A 22,342-nucleotide genomic window follows, 5' to 3' on the forward strand; every position below is an offset into this window, starting at 1 on the left:
ACTAACCCCCCACCTAAACACGCTGTTCAACCTCAGCCTCTCCACAGGCTATGTGCCCATAGAATGGTGCACAGCAATGGTTATTCCTCTGCACAAAGGAGGGGCCACAACTGACCCTGGTAACTATTGCCCCATAAGCCTGACTAGCCTGGTCTGCAAGGCTATGGAGCACATCATCATGGAGCTCATTAACAAAGACATTGGGAACCTTCAAACACTTGACCCAACCCAGTTCGGCTTTGTTAAGGGCAGATCATGCCTACTAAACCTGGTTGACTTCTTCAAGACAGTCACCAAGGCCATAGACAAGGGAAAGGTGGTTCACACAGCCTACCTTGACCTCGCCAAGGCTTTTCGACACCATTCCCCACTAGGGTATTACAGAAAAACTCACCAGCCTGAACATAAACCATTACGTCATGAGATGGGTTGCCAACTGGCTTACAGACAGAACTCACACGGTAAGAATAGCAGGCTCCAGGTCCGACTCTAAACCAGTCACAAGTGGTGTCCCACAAGGCTTGGTCCTGGGACCCCTACTGTTTGTCATATACTTCTCAGAAGTACAGGCAAACACAGGAGGACTATGGCTAACCAAGTTTGCCAATGACTGTAAACTGGGAGCCATAATTGACTCTGCGGCTGACATGGACATCCTCCAAAAGGGCCTTACTGAGACAGACACCTGGTGTCAAAGTCATGGCCTCAAGCTAAATGCCAAAAAATGCATAGTCATCCTGTTTGGGAAAAACAAAACACTCACGATTTACCACATAGGTGGCCGCCCCCTTAATACAGAAGAGGTAATAAGAGATCTGGGAACCCAGGTAGATAGTAATCTCTCCTTTGACAATCATATTGTCAAAGTAGTTAGGAAATCCTTCTATGTGGCCCATCTAATTGCTAAAGGGTTCGCATCTAGAAATTAAAGGTTATAGTGCCCCTCTACTCATCACTCATTAGACCCATCATAGAGTACAATGCCCCATTTGGGATGTACCTCACAAGACACTTCCAACAGCTGGAAAGACCACAAAAGTACCTCAGCAAGAGGATTACTGGTCTCAAACATATGTCCTATGCAGCCCGACTGAAAAAACTCCGGCTGTACTCAGTGGCATATCGCTTACTCAGAGGTGATCTCTGCCTGACTTGCAAAGCCATGTCCAACTCAGAATTGATGGACATGCTTCACCTAAAGAAATCCAAGTCACTGTGAGCCACTCGCTCTAGTGAGCTAAACCTCACCACAACAATAAATAGAACATGCTGGAGGGATAGATTCCTGTCACAGAGACTCCCCATGCTTTGGAACAAAACTCCAAATTACATCAGGCAGAGCCCCTCACTAATACTCTTCAAGAGAAACCTTGACGAGTGGATGGGTAACAGAAAATACACCCCTGGGATCACTTCATTGGCTCTGCTTGACAGAGGATCAGTTAATTAATCAATGGGGCGGCGAAAGCCAACACACTCTGGCTAGGCTTGTAAATGCCCTCGGGAAGATAGCCTAGTACCTACCTATGAACCTCCTGTTATTAAGTGAGAACCTGGCAAAATTTCAAGCCCCTATAAACCCTGAGAACACTTCTGCAATTGCAGAACTGTTTGCACAAACCCTGTACAAGCATGATAATAGCTGCATAGAGGCAGCTGTACCCACCAGGAAGAAGCACAGAACTAATTCAAAAAACAAGCCTCCCTGGTGGAATCACAAAATCAATAGGGTGTATAACAGGAGGAAGAAATTCATGGCAGAAATTAGGAGGTGCAACACCCAGCAGGATAAAAGCACTCTCATGAATGGAGAAAGGCAGCAGTCATTCCTCTGCACAAAGCTGGATCAACAACAGACCCTGCAAACTACAGACCCGTAAGTCTCACTAGTCTTATATGTAAAGTAATGGAAAGAATCATGGAGACGATGAACAGAGCTATACTAAACCTCCAGACACTGGACCCAACCCAGTCTGGTTTGGTCAAGGACAGATCATGCCTGCTCAACAGAGCTATACTAAACCTCCAGACACTGGACCCAACCCAGTCTGGTTTGGTCAAGGACAGATCATGCCTGCTCAACAGAGCTACACTAAACCTCCAGACACTGGACCCAACCAAGTCTGGTTTGGTCAAGGACAGATCATGCCTGCTCAACAGAGCTATACTAAACCTCCAGACACTGGACCCAACCCAGTCTGGTTTGGTCAAGGACAGATCATGCCTGCTCAACCTGGTGGATTTCTTTGAGAAGGTCACTAAAGCAATGGGTGAGGGCAAAATTGTTCACACTGTCTAACTTGGCCTGGCCAAGGCATTTAACACAATACCCCACTCAGGCATTGTTGACAAACTCAAGAGGTTAGGTACAAACCCGTATGTCACCCAGTGGATAGCCAACTGGCTCATAGACAGGACCCAGGAAGTTAGAACTGGGGACTTCACCTCTACAAAGAGGCCAGTCACAAGTGGAGTCCCTCAGGGATCAGTCCTTGGACTGCTCCTTTTTAACATTTACTTGTCTAAAGTCAAGGCCAATGTCAGTGGTCTCTGCCTGACTAAATTTGCAGATGATTGCAAATTAGAAGCAGTCATTGAATCTCACACTGACACAAATGTTCTTCAGGAGGGGCTGACACAGATAAACAACTGGTATCAGAGCCACGGACTAAAACTAAATGCCAAGAAATGCATAATTGCATCCTTTGGGAAGTCATCCATCCCTGGTAAATATCATATTGACAACACACTCCTTAGAGTTGACTCAGTAGTCAGGGACTTAGGGACACACATAGATAATAATCTAGCCTTTGATCATCACGTGTGCACAGTGGTGAGGAAATCATTCTATGTTGCACAACTTATAAACAAATGTATAGCATCTATGTCCAAGGAAGTCATTGTTCCACTGTATTTGGCATTCATCAGACCTGTCATTGAGTACAATGCCCCCTTTGGTATGTACCTAACCAGGCATATCCAACAATTGGAATGTTCACAGGGGTTCCTCACTAAAAGAATACAGGGCATAAGTAATATGTCCTATGCTGACTGTCTCAAGGCCCCAACCCTGTATTCTGTCTCCTACAGGATTTTGAAGGGAGATCTATGCCTGGCATACAGGGCATTATCAGACCCTACCCTGATGTACCTCCTGCATATCCACAAAACAAACAGTAGCAGAATTACCTGTTCTAAAGACTTAAAACTTGCCTGTGATATAAATAGGACCTGCTGGAAATGGGTTCCTATCACATAGTCGAACATTTACAAGTTTGAACCACATATGGTCGAGACCATACGTTCAGATTTGCAAAAGTTCCAGTGTTTGAATGGAAATCTCCATAAGCGGAGGTTTCCATTCACTTCAATGTGGTGCGATCTTGGAGTTGGTATATTTAAGTAGCAGGGGGTATGGGGGGTGCAGGAGGGCTTGCCCGCCTGCTTACAATTTATTTTGTTGTCTGTTGTTTTTTTTTTTTTTTTTTTTACATAATCGAAGTTCTGTAACTTCAAACATAATGGTTCGACCATTAGGTGTTCGGAGTTATGGAACTTCGACTATGTGATATAGACTCACTGGAGACATAGCTATGTATCCCAGAGACTACCCCGTCTATGGAACAGGCTCCCCATCCATGTGAAGCAGAGTTCCTCCCTAACCCAATTCAAGTGCAACTTGGACAATTGGATGGGAAACCAGAAATTCATCCTGGTTTGGCACCTGTCTCTAATGGAAACAGGTAACCTGTAAATGGTTCATCTCACAGGCCCATGCTTACACTTATCAAGGGTATTAGAACTTGTCAGAGATTTGAGATGTATGGCTAGGCTTAAAAAGGCCCTTGTGGTCATTAGCCTAATAAACACCTATGAACCTATGGTTCACAAGCTGGCTATAACATGTATGAGTTCATTCAATCATTCTGATTGCTTAATCCATTTCAGATTCATGTGGGAATCATGGTCTATTTGAGCACAGGGCAGAGAAAGAAATATTGGATGGAGTGCCAGTCATATGCAATATATGATTAAAACACAGACAACTAACTTCACTAATATTACCTTTGTACCTTCTGAGTATCTAAGGTGGTCCTTTCCTCTTTTGTATAGAGGGTCATTACTTAGAGGGAATTCAACTGTGCACTACTTCCATTACTCATTCAATAAAACATTTACAAAATTAAAGACGCTGTGCAAAATTTATAACAACTCATGAAACATCTTAACTCTTTCCCCTATACTTTGATTTCTAGCCCTATGGATGATTATAATTTTCCCTAGATGAAGCAGGTTGCATCCATCATCTCTCATTATCACACATTATTAACTATCATGGTCACCCACCTCAGGCAATTTCTGTGGGAATAATCAAAATCCAATGCAGCAGAGAGCAAGCACACAGCCCTAAACTATCAAGGAGTTTTGTTCCTCTAGTATTTTTAAAAGTATTTGTTTATTTGTTAGCTACCCAGCTCTGGCAATATGGTGTTTGTCTATCCTAAAATATAGAACTAAGTAGAAGCAGGTGACGGTGAATGAGTATGATGTGCCTCAGTCCTCCTGTGTCTTTGTCCCCACTTTAGAGAAATGCATAGACAAATTTGCCTTCTTCCTCAAAAGCTACTCTGGAAGTATTCAGATCTGACCTTCAAGAAAACAAAGTTATAATGGTGACAATCTTTTTGTCCAGAGTTTAATAACACCATTTCTATTGCACAATCCTCTTGTGATCTAGGATATAGACTTTGAAAAAACAATGAGTAAAATTATTGGAACTTGCTAATTAAAGATTTCTTAGCCTTCCCTATAAGTATCTTAAATCAAACTAGAGTAAATCCATAGACCATTGTTTCAAATGGTTTACTATTGTTTGTTTGAATGGAAAAACATTTTCCATTCAAATAAACAAACAGTAATACCGAAAGTAAAAAAAACTACCGGTGACAATGTTGAACCAAATGCTCGACGCATTTGATTCGACATTGTTGTCAAAACCACCATGTGATAGCTGGATAGGAGCTGATGTTCATCAGACTCCTATATGATAAATCACGTTTTTGCAGGGGGGGGGCTGCAAACCTCACCCCCCCACTTATGTATTCTAAGTCCGAGATCGCACTACAGTGGGGATGTGGATGACTTTCCACTCCCCACCGTACCACGATCTCCATGCAGATAGTCAACTTACACTTATGTGAATGCAGTAGTGCATTCGTGTAAGTGGAATTGACTATCTGGTTCACAAATGTTAGTGTGGTCGATATTCTGATTTTTGGCACATTGCAGCCGACAGAATGTCATTTGCACAAACGTATGTAAACCATTTCAAATATCTTCAACTTGTGTATTTTTACTGCATTCAGGTCTTCATCAATGAACATCACAAGGATGTACATCCTATTATTTTGCACTTTTGACATCCAGGAGTCTAGGACATTCATCAGATCTCTAACCTGTACATATCATTTGCATTGCCCCTCCCAAAATCAAACCTGTGCACAAATTATTAGCTCAGTAGTTCAAACCTGAATCTGCGAAGAACTGAATTTGTTATTTGGCCTGGGCCTCTTTCTTGGAAATGAAGTCAATTAACTAGAGAAAGTTTCACATGGCACCGTCAGTACAAGTACTTCTAATATGCCTGGAAAACTGCTTCATGTACTCCCTGCTATTGTCTTAATATGCTGGAAGTGTTGGGAGTTGAGTACACATCTAGGAACCATATCTTTGGAGTGATCCAGTTCTTTAAACATTCTGCAGACTTGTGGTTTCCCAACTTCTTTTGCCCCTAATAGGTATATCAATTTATTTCAGCAACTGTATTTTTTTCTCTTATAATATTAGAAGCTGGGACAACATTGGGATATTTAATTTTTTTTGTGTGTGAACAGGAATAGTACAGTGGGAAATGGGAAATCTTCCTAAGCATCCAAAGTATGGGTAGCCCAATTGCTGTCAAAAGAAAATAATCCAATAGAGTGCTTCTTGGCTTGACTGCCTTGGTCTTCTCAGCCAGCAAGTAGAGATATTCATGACCAGCTATGTGGCAAGATTTATACCACTATGGTGACTTGTGAAGTTAAACTGTCCAGGTGTTAGTTAGGACTGGTGACTTCAGGGTATGATTGTTTGGGATTTCCTTATCTCTATATTCTTTTGAAGAATGCATCCATATAACCTGTATGTGTCTGCAGTGACAGGAGGGTCTCATATATCCATATATCAAATTTTCATATTTTAGACAGCACAGCAGTGCTGCCACCAACACAGCTACCCCAAAGCTCTTGGTTCCCTGCTTCACTTCCTGGTTGCCATGCTTTCTACATGATGTTTTCATATCCTCCATGTCCATGTGGGCTTTCATCAAGATCCCTGGTCTTCTGGAATTTCCCAAAGTCATAGGTGAAATGGCAACAATGCTCCAAAAAATCCCATATGAGTGTGAATGTGTGTGTGTGTGTGTGTGTGTGTGTGTGTGTGTGTGTGTGTGTGTGTGTGTGTGTGTGTGTGTCCTGTGATGAAATGGCTGTTCCCTAAAACACACTGCTTCAGGGGATAAACTCTGGCTCCTCCTCAACCCTTAACTGGTTAAAAAAGTGTACTGGAAATTAATGAATGATATTTTCTAATTTCACTTCTTCACTCATTTATTCATTTGATATACTGTCTCTATTATAAACTGATTTGTTCTGATGCAATTACATACATTACATTTTTAATTTATTAGCACTGTTTATTCAGTTATTTTGTTTTTATGAGACCTGATTCTTCTTTGTAACATTCTCATTTATACAATACATTGTGGAGATTACTATTTTCTCCTCAGAAATAAATGGGAAATTGACAAAATGGAATGTTACTGACTATAGAAACTGCTGATCAATGAAAACTGGGGAAATTATTTTAATATTCAAAAAATGCTACAATGCATTATTAAAGTACATAATTAACCACACTGGCAAACAGACTACAGTTAAGTGAAATGTATTACTCAAAATAAGCTACCTTTGGTAATGCACTGTTTTTTGAAGAGAATACCATGATGTTATCAGTGTAATGTAAGGGTTTCTTATAGCACTGTTCTTTAAAGGGCACATTTACCCAGCCCAGCCCATCAGAAAAATATACTAAATAAATAGTAGTCAAATCTTTTACTCAAAATAAATTATTTCATTGTATTCTACTGTCATATTAGGTCACTACTGTGGCCATGGTAACACTCATCAGGTCCACCTTCAACAAGTTCCCACCTGATAATCTATGGAATCAGTTTACCAACTGGGAAGAGTCCTTCTTAAAATAATTGGTCAGTGAGGAACCATCATATTACCCATTTTCCAAAAAAGAAGCAGGGTCACCTGGCAGGGTAAGAATAGATCCTCCTGTAATATCTGATGTGCACTGTAGAAAGTTTCTGATATTCTTAATATGGTGTATTCTGCAGTATGCCACTTATGTTCTCATCTGCTGTATGCCACAGTTCTTCACTGAAGTTCTCACCTGGTGTATACTGCAGTGTGTCATTGATGTTCTTACCTGGCGTATCCTGCGATGTGTCACTGATGTTCTCACCTGGTATATCCTACAGTGTGCCACTGATGTTGTCACCTGGTTTATCCTACAGTGTGCCACTGATGTTCTCACCTGGTTTATCCTACAGTGTGCCACTGATGTTCTCACCTGGTGTATCCTGCAGTGTGTCATCGATGTTCTCACCTGGTGTATCCTATAGTATGTCACTGATGTTCTCACCTGGTATATCCTACAGTGTGCCACTGATGTTCTCACCTGGTATATCCTACAGTGTACCACTGATGTTCTCACCTGGTGTTTCCTACAGTGTGCCACTGATATTCTCACCTGGTTATCTTGCAATGTGCCACTGATGTCTATACCTGGTGTATCCTGCAGTGTGCCACTGATGTTCTCATCTGGTGTATCCTGCAGTGTGCCACAGATGTCCATACCTGGTGTATCCTGCAGTGTGCCACTAATGTTCTCACCTGGTTTATCATGCAGTGTGCCACTGATGCTCTTGCCCAGTGTATGCTGCACTCTGCCATTGATGTTCTCATTTGGTTTATCCTGCAGTGTGCCACTGATGTTTTCATCTAGTGTTCACCTTGGGTATCCTGCAGGAAAACATTTAAATGATCATCAAACTTCTGAAAGATTAATGCACAAAACATTGATCTCATTACATTGAACATTTAAAGCACCAAAACTTAACAGAGCAAAACAGAATCAAACTGTCCTTTTCACATCTATTAACCGTACCACTAACTCTAGTCATACTTATTCAGAATAGTAGTTGTGTTACAGGAAGGGAGTTTCTAAGGTTGGGTGTGTGGGGGGACAGAGGCAAGGTTAGGATTAGGGTGTTCTCTACTGCTGTACATGGCAACATGTAGCATATGTTCTTGCTTGGTGTGCACTGCACCATGTTGTGGGTGTTCTCACCTGCTGTACACTGTAATATGCAGCACGTGTTCTTGCTTGGTGTGCACTGCAGCATGTATAGGTGTTCTCACTTGCTGTATACTGTAACATGCAGCACGTGTTCTTGCTTGGTGTGCACTGCAGCATGTATAGGTGTTCTCACTTGCTGTATACTGTAACATGCAGCACGTGTTCTTGCTTGGTGTGCACTGCAGCATGTCGTGGGTGTTCTCACCTGCTGTATACTGTAATATGCAACACGTGTTCTTGCTTGGTGTGCACTGCAGCATGTATGGGTGTTCTCACCTGCTGTACACTGTAACATGCAACACGTGTTCTTGCTTGGTGTGCACTGCAGCATGTTGTGGATGTTCTCACCTGCTGTATACTGTAACATGCAGCATGTGTTCTTGCTTGGTGTGCCCTGCAGCATGTTGTGGGTGTTCTCACCTGCTGTACACTGTAATATGCAACATGTGTTCTTGCTTGGTGTGCACTGCAGCATGTATGGGTGTTCTCACCTGCTGTACACTGTAAAATGCAACAAATATTCTTGCTTGGTGTGCACTGCAACATGTTGTGGATGTTCTCACCTGCTGTACACTGTAATATGCAGCACATGTCCTTGCTTGGTGTGCACTGCAGCATGCTGTGGGAGTTTTCACCTGCTGTACACTGTAACATGCAGCACATGTCCTTGCTTGGTGTGTGCTGCAGCATGTTGTGGGTGTTCTCACTTGCTTTACACTGTAACATGCAGCACATGTCCTTGTTTGGTGTGCACTGCAGCATGCTGTGGGTGTTCTCACCTGCTGTACACTGTGACATGTAGTATGTGTTCTTGCTTGGTGTGCACTGCAGCATGCTGTGGGTGTTCTCACTTGCTTTACACTATAACATGCCACACATGTCCTTGCTTGGTGTGTACTGCAGCAATTTTGTGGATGTTTTCACCTGCTGTACACTGTAAAATGGAGCACTTGTGCTTGCTTGGTGTTGTGGGTGTTCTCACTTACTGTAACTGTGTTGTATTATGGATGTTCTCACATGTATTTATGACAGTGCACTGCATTTGTAATCAGCCAACATACTCTACAGTGTGCTGTAAAAGTCTTACCTGATGTATGCTGCTGAGTATTGCTCATGTTGTCACATAATGCATATTACAAGATTATGACAACAGTCTCATATGGGTTAAGATTAATGGTAATGCTAATGTTTATACCTGCTGTAAACTGTGAGATGTTGTTGACGTAGCGAGCAGAACGTTGCTGATGCTTTTAGGTAGCATATATTGTAAGACATTTCACTTGTCTGAAGCTGCACTGGATTGTTCTGATGTCCTGTCTGACATCTGACTTGTCTGAAGCTGTACCAGATTGCCCTAATTTGCTGTCTGACATTTCACATGTCTGAAGCTGTACTGGATTTTCCTGATGTGCTGTGTGACATTTCACTTGTCTGAATTTGTACTGGATTGTCCTGGTTATCTGTCTGACATTTCACTTATCTGAACCTGTATTGGATTTTCCTGCTGTGCTGTCTGACATTTCAGTTGTCTGAAACTCTACTGAATTTTCCTGATGTGCTGTCTGACATTTCACTTGTCTGAAGGTATACTGGATTGTCCTGGTTATATGTCTGACATTTCACTTATCTGAACCTGTATTGGATTGCCCTGATGTCCTGTCTGACATTTCACTTGTCTGAAGCTGTACCAGATTGCCCTGATTTGCTGTCTGACATTTCACTTGTCTGAAGCTGTAGCAGATTGTCCTGATATGCTGTCTGACATTTCACTTGTCTGAAGCTGTATTGTATTGATGGTTGCTCAATTTCAAAAGTATTGGATTGTTTGTGTGAGGTTAAGTTATGGATGGCAGAAAACTTTTTGAGTTTGAATGAAGGGAAGACAGAAGCAGTACTTTTTAGTCCTAGTCATTATGCTGATTTTTCTATGGTGGATTGTGGTGTATTAACTTCTTCTTTGAAGGATTCTATTGTAAATCTGGGAGTGAAGATGGATAAAGATCTTTGCTTTAGGGGACATATAAATGGGGTAGTGTCATCTTCTTTTTATCAATTAAGGCGGTTGGCTAAGGTAAAACCTTTCTTGTCCAAAAGTGATTTGGAAATTGTTGTACATGCATTTATTACTTCACGCCTTGATTATTGTAATTCTATTTTATTTGGAGTGAGTCAGGGTGCTTTAGCCCGTTTGCAGCTTGTCCAAAATGCAGCTGGGAAATTCTTGGAGGGCAAACGAAAGTTTGACCATGTAATGCCTGTATTGGCGGCATTGCATTGGTTACCTGTTGTTTTCAGGGTTCGTTTTAAAATTTTGTTATTGGCATTTAAAGCTTTAAATGGTTTAGCGCCGGTATATTTGGCAGACATGCTCCATGCTTATGTTCCAAATCGGACACTTCGGTCAGAAGATTTGTCCCTACTTGTGGTTCCCCGGGCACGATTAAAGATGAGGGGTGATAGAGCTTTTTCTGTCGCAGCTCCAAAACTTTGGAATGAGCTTCCATTATATATTCGGCAGTCTTCTTCTGTGACAATTTTTAAGCAAAACCTTAAAACTTATTTTTATGAACTGGCCTTTAAATGAGGTGATATGATTTTTAATGTTGTTTGTTTTATGTTATTGTTATTTTTAGTTATATTTTATGTTATATGTTATTTATTGTTTCCATTATTGTTTTGTAAAGCACTTTGGTGGCATTTATTGCTTGTAAGGTGCTATATAAATAAATTTTGACTTGACTTGACTTGACTATTGTCCTGATGTGCTGTCTGACATTTCACTTGTATGAAACTGTACTGCATTTCCCTGATATGCTGTTGAATATTTCACTTCTCTGAAGCTGTACTAGATTGTCCTGATGTGCTGCCAGACATTTCACTTGTCTGAAGCTGTAGTGGATTGTCCAGATGTGCTGCCTGACATTTCACTTGTCTGAAGCTGTAGTGGATTGTCCTGATGTGCTGTTGACATATCACTTGTCTGAAGCTGTACTGGAGTGTCCTGATGTGCTGTCGAACATTTCACTTGTTTGAACCTGTACTGGAGTGTCCTGATGTGCTCTCTGACATTTCACTTGTCTGAAGCTATACTGCATTGCCCTTATGTGCTGTCTGACATTTCACTTGTATGAAGCTGTGCTGCATTTCCCTGATATGCTGTTGGATATTTCACTTCTCTGAAGCTGTACTAGATTGTCCTGATGTGCTGCCAGACATTTCACTTGTCTGAAGCTATACTGGACTGTTCTGATGTGCTGTCTGACATTTCACTAGTCCAAAGCTGTAGCAGATTACCCTGATGTGCTGTCTGACATGTTACTTGTCTGAAGCTGTACAGGATTGTTCTGCTGTGCTGTCTGACATTTCACTTGTCTGAGGCTGTAGTGGATTGTCTCGATGTGCTGACATGTCACTTGTCTGAAGATGTACGGGATTGTTCTGCTGTACTGTCTGACATTTCACTTGTCTGAAGCTGTAGTGGATTGTCCAGATGTGCTGTCTGACATTTCACTTGTCTGAAGCTGTAGTGGATTGTCCTGATGTGCTGTTGACATGTCACTTGTCTGAAGCTGTACTGGAGTGTCCTGATGTGCTGTCGGACATTTCACTTGTCTGAACCTGTACTGGAGTGTCCTGATGTGCTCTCTGATATTTCACATGTCTAAAGCTGTACTGGATTGTCCTGATGTGCTGCTGGACATTTCACTTGTCTGAAGCTGTACTGGATTTTTCTGATGTGCTGTCTGACATTTCACTTGTCTGAACCTGTAATGGATTGTCCTGATTTGCTGTGTCTGACATTTCAATTATCTGAACCTGTATTGGATTGCCCTGCTGTGCTATCGGACATTTCACTTGTCTGAAGCTATAGTGGATTGTCCTGATTTGCTGTTGACATTTCATTTCTCTGAAGCTGTACTGCATTGTCCTGATATGCTGACTTACATTTCACTTGTCTGAAGCTGTACCGGATTGTCCTGGTGTGCTGTCTGACATTTCACTTGACTGAAGTTGTACTGGATTGTCCTGATTTGCTGTCTGAAATTTCACTTGTCTAATGCTGTACTGGATTGTCATGATGTGCTGTTGACATTTACCTTGTCTAAAGCTGTACTGGCTTGGCCTGATATGTTTTCTGACATTTCATTTGTCTGAAGCTGTACTGCATTAACCTGGTATGCAGTCTGACATTTCATTTGTCTGAAGCTGTACTGCATTACCCTGATATGCTGTTGGAAATTTCACTTGTCTGAAGCTGTACTGGAGTGTCTTGATGTGCTCTCTGACATTTCCCTTGTCTGAATCTATACTGCATTGTCCTGATGTTCTGTCTGACATTTCACTTGTCTGAAGCTGTACTGGATTGCCCTTATTAGCTGTTGGACATTTCACGTGTCTGAAGCTGTAGTGGATTGTTCTGATGTGCTCTCTAAAATTTCACTTGTCTGAAGCTGTACTGGATTGTCCTGATGTGCTGTCTGAGATTTCACTTGTCTGAAGCTGTATTGGATTGTTCTGATTTGCTGCCTGACATTTCACTTGTCTGAAGTTGTACTGGATTGTCCTGATGTGCTGTCGAACATTTCAGTTATCTGAAGCTTTACTGGATTGTACTGATTTGCTGTCTGACATTTCACTTGTCTGAAGCTGTACTGGATTGTCCTAATGTGCTGTCTGACATTTCCCATGTCTGAAGCTGTACTGGATTGTGCTGATGTACTTGTCTGACATTTCACTTGTCTGAAGCTGTACTGGATTGTCCTGATGTTCTTTCAGACATGTCACTTGTCTGAAGCTGTAGTGCATTGCCCTAATGTGCTGTTGTCATTTCATTTGTCTAAAGCTGTACTGCATTGTCCTGATGTGCTGTCTGACATTTTATTTGTCTGAAGCTGTACTGGATTGCCCTGCTGCGCTGTCAGACATTTCACTTATCTGAAGCTATATTGGATTGTCCTGACGTGCTCTTGACATTTCACTTGTCTGAAGCTGTATTGAATTTTCCTGATGTGGTGTCAGACATTTCACTAGTCTGAAGCTGTACTGGATTGTCCTGACGTGCTGTCTGGCATTTCACTTGTCGGAAGCTGTACTGCGTTGTCCAGATGTGCTGTCTGATATTTGACTTGTCTGAAGCTGTACCAGATTGCCCTGATTTGCTGTCTGACATTTCACATGTCTGAAGCTGTACTGGATTTTCCTGATGTGCTGTGTGACATTTCACTTGTCTGAATTTGTACTGGATATTCCTGCTGTGCTGTCTGATATTTCAGTTGTCTGAAACTCTACTGAATTTTCCTGATGTGCTGTCTGACATTTCACTTGTCTGAAGGTATACTGGATTGTCCTGGTTATATGTCTGATATTTCACTTATCTGAACCTGTATTGGATTGCCCTGATGTCCTGTCTGACATTTCACTTGTCTGAAGCTGTACCAGATTGCCCTGATTTGCTGTCTGATATTTCACTTGTCTGAAGCTGTAGCAGATTGTCCTGATATGCTGTCTGACATTTCACTTGTCTGAAGCTGTATTGTATTGTCCTGATGTGATGTCTGACATTTCACTTGTATGAAGCTGTACTGCATTTCCCTGATATGCTGTTGAATATTTCACTTCTCTGAAGCTGTACTAGATTGTCCTGATGTGCTGACAGACATTTCACTTGTCTGAAGCTGTAGTGGATTGTCCAGATGTGCTGTCTGACATTTCACTTGTCTGAAGCTGTAGTGGATTGTCCTGATGTGCTGTTGACATGTCACTTGTCTGAAGCTGTACTGGAGTGTCCTGAACATTTCACTTGTTTGAACCTGTACTGGAGTGTCCTGATGTGCTCTCTGACATTTCACTTGTCTGAAGCTATACTGCATTGCCCCATTGCTGTCTGGCATTTCACAGATGTGCTGTCTGATATTTGACTTGTCTGAAGCTGTACCAGATTGCCCTGATTTGCTGTCTGACATTTCACATGTCTGAAGCTGTACTGGATTTTCCTGATGTGCTGTGTGACATTTCACTTGTCTGAATTTGTACTGGATATTCCTGCTGTGCTGTCTGATATTTCAGTTGTCTGAAACTCTACTGAATTTTCCTGATGTGCTGTCTGACATTTCACTTGTCTGAAGGTATACTGGATTGTCCTGGTTATATGTCTGATATTTCACTTATCTGAACCTGTATTGGATTGCCCTGATGTCCTGTCTGACATTTCACTTGTCTGAAGCTGTACCAGATTGCCCTGATTTGCTGTCTGACATTTCACTTGTCTGAAGCTGTAGCAGATTGTCCTGATATGCTGTCTGACATTTCACTTGTCTGAAGCTGTATTGTATTGTCCTGATGTGATGTCTGACATTTCACTTGTATGAAGCTGTACTGCATTTCCCTGATATGCTGTTGAATATTTCACTTCTCTGAAGCTGTACTAGATTGTCCTGATGTGCTGACAGACATTTCACTTGTCTGAAGCTGTAGTGGATTGTCCAGATGTGCTGTCTGACATTTCACTTGTCTGAAGCTGTAGTGGATTGTCCTGATGTGCTGTTGACATGTCACTTGTCTGAAGCTGTACTGGAGTGTCCTGATGTGCTGTCGAACATTTCACTTGTTTGAACCTGTACTGGAGTGTCCTGATGTGCTCTCTGACATTTCACTTGTCTGAAGCTATACTGCATTGCCCCTATGCGCTGTCTGATATTTCACTTGTATGAAGCTGTGCTGCATTTCCCTGATATGCTGTTGGATATTTCACTTCTCTGAAGCTGTACTAGATTGTCCTGATGTGCTGTCTGGCATTTCACTTGTTGGAAGCTGTACTGCTTTGTCCAGATGTGCTGTCTGACATTTGACTTGTCTGAAGCTGTACCAGATTGCCCTGATTTGCTGTCTGACATTTCTCATGTCTGAAGCTGTACTGGATTTTCCTGATGTGCAGTGTGACATTTCACTTCTCTGAATTTGTACTGGATATTCCTGCTGTGCTGTCTGACATTTCAGTTGTCTGAAGCTCTACTGAATTTTCCTGATGTGCTGTCTGACATTTTACTTGTCTGAAGGTATACTGGATTGTCCTGGTTATATGTCTGACATTTCACTTATATGAACCTGTATTGGATTGCTCTGATGTCCTGCCCGACATTTCACTTGTCTGAAGCTGTACCAGATTGCCCTGATTTACTGTCTGACATTTCACTTGTCTGAAGCTGTAGCAGATTGTCCTGATAAGCTGTCTGACATTTCACTTGTCTGAAGCTGTATTGTCCTGATGTGCTGTCTGACATTTCACTTGTATGAAGCTGTACTGCATTTCCCTGATATGCTGTTGAATATTTCACTTCTCTGAAGCTGTACTAGATTGTCCTGATGTGCTGCCAGACATTTCACTTGTCTGAAGCTGTAGTGGATTGTCCAGATGTGCTGTCTGACATTTCACTTGTCTGAAGCTGTAGTGGATTGTCCTGATGTGCTGTTGACATGTCACTTGTCTGAAGCTGTACTGGAGTGTCCTGATGTGCTGTCGAACATTTCACTTGTTTGAACCTGTACTGGAGTGTCCTGATGTGCTCTCTGACATTTCACTTGTCTGAAGCTATACTGCATTGCCGTTATGCGCTGTCTGACATTTCACTTGTATGAAGCTGTGCTGCATTTCCCTGATATGCTGTTGGATATTTCACTTCTCTGAAGCTGTACTAGATTGTCCTGATGTGCTGCCAGACATTTCACTTGTCTGAAGCTATACTGGATTGTTCTGATGTGCTGTCTGACATTTCACTAGTTCAAAGCTGTAGCAGATTACCCTGATGTGCTGTCTGACATGTTACTTGTCTGAAGCTGTACAGGATTGTTCTGCTGTGCTGTCTGACATTTCACTTGTCTGAGGCTGTAGTGGATTGTCTCGATGTGCTGTCTGACATGTCACTTGTCTGAAGATGTGCGGGATTGTTCTGCTGTGCTGTCTGACATTTCACTTGTCTGAAGCTGTAGTGGATTGTCCAGATGTGCTGTCTGACATTTCACTTGTCTGAAGCTGTAGTGGATTGTCCTGATGTGCTGTTGACATGTCACTTGTCTGAAGCTGTACTGGAGTGTCCTGAAGTGCTGTCAGACATTTCACATGTCTGAACCTGTCCTGGAGTGTCCTGATGTGCTCTCTGACATTTCACATGTCTAAAGCTGTACTGGATTGTCCTGATGTGCTGCTGGACATTTCACTTGTCTGAAGCTGTACTGGATTTTTCTGATGTGCTGTCTGACATTTCACTTGTCTGAACCTGTAATGGATTGTCCTGATTTGCTGTGTCTGACATTTCACTTATCTGAACCTGTATTGGATTGCCCTGCTGTGCTATCGGACATTTCACTTGTCTGAAGCTATAGTGGATTGTCCTGATGTGCTGTTGACATTTCAATTCTCTGAAGCTGTACTTCATTGTCCTGATATGCTGACTTACATTTCACTTGTCTGAAGCTGTACTGGATTGTCCTGGTGTGCTGTCTGACATTTCACTTGACTGAAGTTGTACTGGATTGTCCTGATTTGCTGTCTGAAATTTCACTTGTCTAATGCTGTACTGGATTGTCATGATGTGCTGTTGACATTTACCTTGTCTAAAGCTGTACTGGCTTGGCCTGATATGTTTTCTGACATTTCATTTGTCTGAAGCTGTACTGCATTAACCTGGTATGCTGTCTGACATTTCATTTGTCTGAAGCTGTACTGCATTACCCTGATATGCTGTTGGAAATTTCACTTGTCTGAAGCTGTACTGGAGTGTCTTGATGTGCTCTCTGACATTTCCCTTGTCTGAATCTATACTGCATTGTCCTGATGTTCTGTCTGACATTTCACTTGTCTGAAGCTGTACTGGATTGCCCTTATTAGCTGTTGGACATTTCCCGTGTCTGAAGCTGTAGTGGATTGTTCTGATGTGCTCTCTAAAATTTCACTTGTCTGAAGCTGTACTGGATTGTCCTGATGTGCTGTCTGAGATTTCACTTGTCTGAAGCTGTATTGGATTGTTCTGATTTGCTGCCTGACATTTCACTTGTCTGAAGTTGTACTGGATTGTCCTGATTTGCTGTCTGACATTTCTCTTATCTGAACCTGTATTGGATTGCCCTGCTGCGCTGTTGGACATTTCATTTATCTGAAGGTGTACTGGATTGTCCTGATGTGCTGTTGAACATTTCACTTATCTGAAGCTGTACTGGATTGTCCTGCTCTGCTATTGACATTTCAATTGTCTGAAGCTTTACTGGATTGTACTGATTTGCTGTCTGACATTTCACTTGTCTGAAGCTGTACTGGATTGTCCTGATGTGCTGTCTAACATTTCCCATGTCTGAAGCTGTACTGGATTGTGCTGATGTACTTGTCTGACATTTTACTTGTCTGAAGCTGTAATGGAGTGTCCTGATGTGCTGTCAGACATGTCACTTGTCTGAAGCTGTAGTGCATTGCCCTAATGTGCTGTTGACGTTTCATTTGTCTAAAGCTGTACTGCATTGTCCTGATGTGCTGTCTGACATTTTATTTGTCTGAAGCTGTACTGGATTGCCCTGCTGCACTGTCAGACATTTCACTTATCTGAAGCTATATTGGATTGTCGTGATGTGCTCTTGACATTTCATTTGTCTGAAGCTGTATTGAATTTTCCTGATGTGCTGTCAGACATTTCACTTGTCTGAAGCTGTACTGGATTGTCCTGATGTGCTGTCTGGCATTTCACTTGTCAGAAGCTGTACTGCTTTGTCCTGATGTGCTGTCTGACATTTGACTTGTCTGAAGCTGTACCAGATTGCCCTGATTTGCTGTCTGACATTTCACATGTCTGAAGCTGTACTGGATTTTCATGATGTGCTGTGTGACATTTCACTTGTCTGAATTTGTACTAGATTGTCCTGGTTATCTGTCTGACATTTCACTTATCTGAACCTGTATTGGATTTTCCTGCTGTGCTGTCTGACATTTCAGTTGTCTGAAGCTCTACTGAATTTTTCTGATGTGCTGTCTGACATTTCACTTGTCTGAAGGTATACTGGATTGTCATGGTTATATGTCTGACGTTTCACTTATCTGAACCTGTATTGGATTGCCCTGATGTCCTGTCTGACATTTCACTTGTCTGAAGCTGTACCAGATTGCCCTGATTTGCTGTCTGACATTTCACTTGTCTGAAGCTGTAGCAGATTGTCCTGATATGCTGTCTGACATTTCACTTGTCTGAAGCTGTATTGTATTGTCCTGATGTGATGTCTGACATTTCACTTGTATGAAGCTGTACTGCATTTCCCTGATATGCTGTTGAATATTTCACTTCTCTGAAGCTGTACTAGATTGTCCTGATGTGCTGCCAGACATTTCAGTTGTCTGAAGCTGTAGTGGATTGTCCAGATGTGCTGTCTGACATTTCACTTGTCTGAAGCTGTAGTGGATTGTCCTGATGTACTGTTGACATGTCACTTGTCTGAAGCTGTACTGGAGTGTCCTGCTGTGCTGTCGAACATTTCACTTGTTTGAACCTGTACTGGAGTGTCCTGATGTACTCTCTGACATTTCACTTGTCTGAAGCTATACTGCATTGCCCTTATGCGCTGTCTGACATTTCACTTGTATGAAGCTGTGCTGCATTTCACTGATATGCTGTTGGATATTTCACTTCTCTGAAGCTGTACTAGATTGTCCTGATGTGCTGCCAGACATTTCTCTTGTCTGAAGCTATACTGGATTGTTCTGATGTGCTGTCTGACATTTCACTAGTCCACAGCTGTAGCAGATTACCCTGATGTGCTGTCTGACATGTCACTTGTCTGAAGATGTACAGGATTGTTCTGCTGTGCTGTCTGACATTTCACTTGTCTGTAGCTGTAGTGGATTGTCCAGATGTGCTGTTGACATGTCACTTGTCTGAAGCTGTACTGGAGTGTCCTGATGTGCTGTCGGACATTTCACTTGTCTGAACCTGTACTGGAGTGTCCTGATGTGCTCTCTGACATTTCACATGTCTAAAGCTGTACTGGATTGTCCTGAGGTGCTGCTGGACATTTCACTTGTCTGAAGCTGTACTGGATTTTCTGATGTGCTGTCTGACATTTCACTTGTCTGAACCTGTAATGGATTGTCCTGATTTGCTGTGTCTGACATTTCACTTATCTGAACCTGTATTGGATTGCCCTGCTGTGCTATCGGACATTTCACTTGTCTGAAGCTATAGTGGATTGTCCCGATGTGCTGTTGACATTTCAATTCTCTGAAGCTGTACTTCATTGTCCTGATATGCTGACTTACATTTCACTTGTCTGAAGCTGTGCTGGATTGTCCTGGTGTGCTGTCTGACATTTCACTTGACTGAAGTTGTACTGGATTGTCCTGATTTGCTGTCTGAAATTTCACTTGTCTAATGCTGTACTGGATTGTCATGATGTGCTGTTGACATTTACCTTGTCTAAAGCTGTACTGGCTTGGCCTGATATGTTTTCTGACATTTCATTTGTCTGAAGCTGTACTGCATTAACCTGGTATGCTGTCTGACATTTCATTTGTCTGAAGCTGTACTGCATTACCCTGATATGCTGTTGGAAATTTCACTTGTCTGAAGCTGTACTGGAGTGTCTTGATGTGCTCTCTGACATTTCCCTTGTCTGAATCTATACTGCATTGTCCTGATGTTCTGTCTGACATTTCACTTGTCTGAAGCTGTACTGGATTGCCCTTATTAGCTGTTGGACATTTCCCGTGTCTGAAGCTGTAGTGGATTGTTCTGATGTGCTCTCTAAAATTTCACTTGTCTGAAGCTGTACTGGATTGTCCTGATGTGCTGTCTGAGATTTCACTTGTCTGAAGCTGTATTGGATTGTTCTGATTTGCTGCCTGACATTTCACTTGTCTGAAGTTGTACTGGATATTCCTGATTTGCTGTCTGACATTTCTCTTATCTGAACCTGTATTGGATTGCCCTGCTGCGCTGTTGGACATTTCATTTATCTGAAGGTGTACTGGATTGTCCTGATGTGCTGTTGAACATTTCACTTATCTGAAGCTGTACTGGATTGTCCTGCTCTGCTATTGACATTTCAATTGTCTGAAGCTTTACTGGATTGTACTGATTTGCTGTCTGACATTTCACTTGTCTGAAGCTGTACTGGATTGTCCTGATGTGCTGTCTAACATTTCCCATGTCTGAAGCTGTACTGGATTGTGCTGATGTACTTGTCTGACATTTTACTTGTCTGAAGCTGTAATGGAGTGTCCTGATGTGCTGTCAGACATGTCACTTGTCTGAAGCTGTAGTGCATTGCCCTAATGTGCTGTTGACGTTTCATTTGTCTAAAGCTGTACAGCATTGTCCTGATGTGCTGTCTGACATTTTATTTGTCTGAAGCTGTACTGGATTGCCCTGCTGCACTGTCAGACATTTCACTTATCTGAAGCTATATTGGATTGTCGTGATGTGCTCTTGACATTTCATTTGTCTGAAGCTGTATTGAATTTTCCTGATGTGCTGTCAGACATTTCACTTGTCTGAAGCTGTACTGGATTGTCCTGATGTGCTGTCTGGCATTTCACTTGTCGGAAGCTGTACTGCTTTGTCCTGATGTGCTGTCTGACATTTGACTTGTCTGAAGCTGTACCAGATTGCCCTGATTTGCTGTCTGACATTTCACATGTCTGAAGCTGTACTGGATTTTCCTGATGTGCTGTGTGACATTTCACTTGTCTGAATTTGTACTAGATTGTCCTGGTTATCTGTCTGACATTTCACTTATCTGAACCTGTATTGGATTTTCCTGCTGTGCTGTCTGACATTTCAGTTGTCTGAAGCTCTGCTGAATTTTTCTGATGTGCTGTCTGACATTTCACTTGTCTGAAGGTATACTGAATTGTCCTGGTTATATGTCTGACATTTCACTTATCTGAACCTGTATTGGATTGCCCTGATGTCCTGTCTGACATTTCACTTGTCTGAAGCTGTACCAGATTGCCCTGATTTGCTGTCTGACATTTCACTTGTCTGAAGCTGTAGCAGATTGTCCTGATATGCTGTCTGACATTTCACTTGTCTGAAGCTGTATTGTATTGTCCTGATGTGATGTCTGACATTTCACTTGTATGAAGCTGTACTGCATTTCCCTGATATGCTGTTGAATATTTCACTTCTCTGAAGCTGTACTAGATTGTCCTGATGTGCTGCCAGACATTTCAGTTGTCTGAAGCTGTAGTGGATTGTCCAGATGTGCTGTCTGACATTTCACTTGTCTGAAGCTGTAGTGGATTGTCCTGATGTACTGTTGACATGTCACTTGTCTGAAGCTGTACTGGAGTGTCCTGCTGTGCTGTCGAACATTTCACTTGTTTGAACCTGTACTGGAGTGTCCTGATGTACTCTCTGACATTTCACTTGTCTGAAGCTATACTGCATTGCCCTTATGCGCTGTCTGACATTTCACTTGTATGAAGCTGTGCTGCATTTCACTGATATGCTGTTGGATATTTCACTTCTCTGAAGCTGTACTAGATTGTCCTGATGTGCTGCCAGACATTTCTCTTGTCTGAAGCTATACTGGATTGTTCTGATGTGCTGTCTGACATTTCACTAGTCCACAGCTGTAGCAGATTACCCTGATGTGCTGTCTGACATGTCACTTGTCTGAAGATGTACAGGATTGTTCTGCTGTGCTGTCTGACATTTCACTTGTCTGTAGCTGTAGTGGATTGTCCAGATGTGCTGTTGACATGTCACTTGTCTGAAGCTGTACTGGAGTGTCCTGATGTGCTGTCGGACATTTCACTTGTCTGAACCTGTACTGGAGTGTCCTGATGTGCTCTCTGACATTTCACATGTCTAAAGCTGTACTGGATTGTCCTGAG

This window comes from Protopterus annectens, chromosome 13.part0 (assembly GCF_019279795.1).
Source record: "Protopterus annectens isolate FY-2018-M chromosome 13.part0, PAN1.0, whole genome shotgun sequence".
Taxonomy (NCBI): Eukaryota; Metazoa; Chordata; order Ceratodontiformes; family Protopteridae; genus Protopterus; species Protopterus annectens.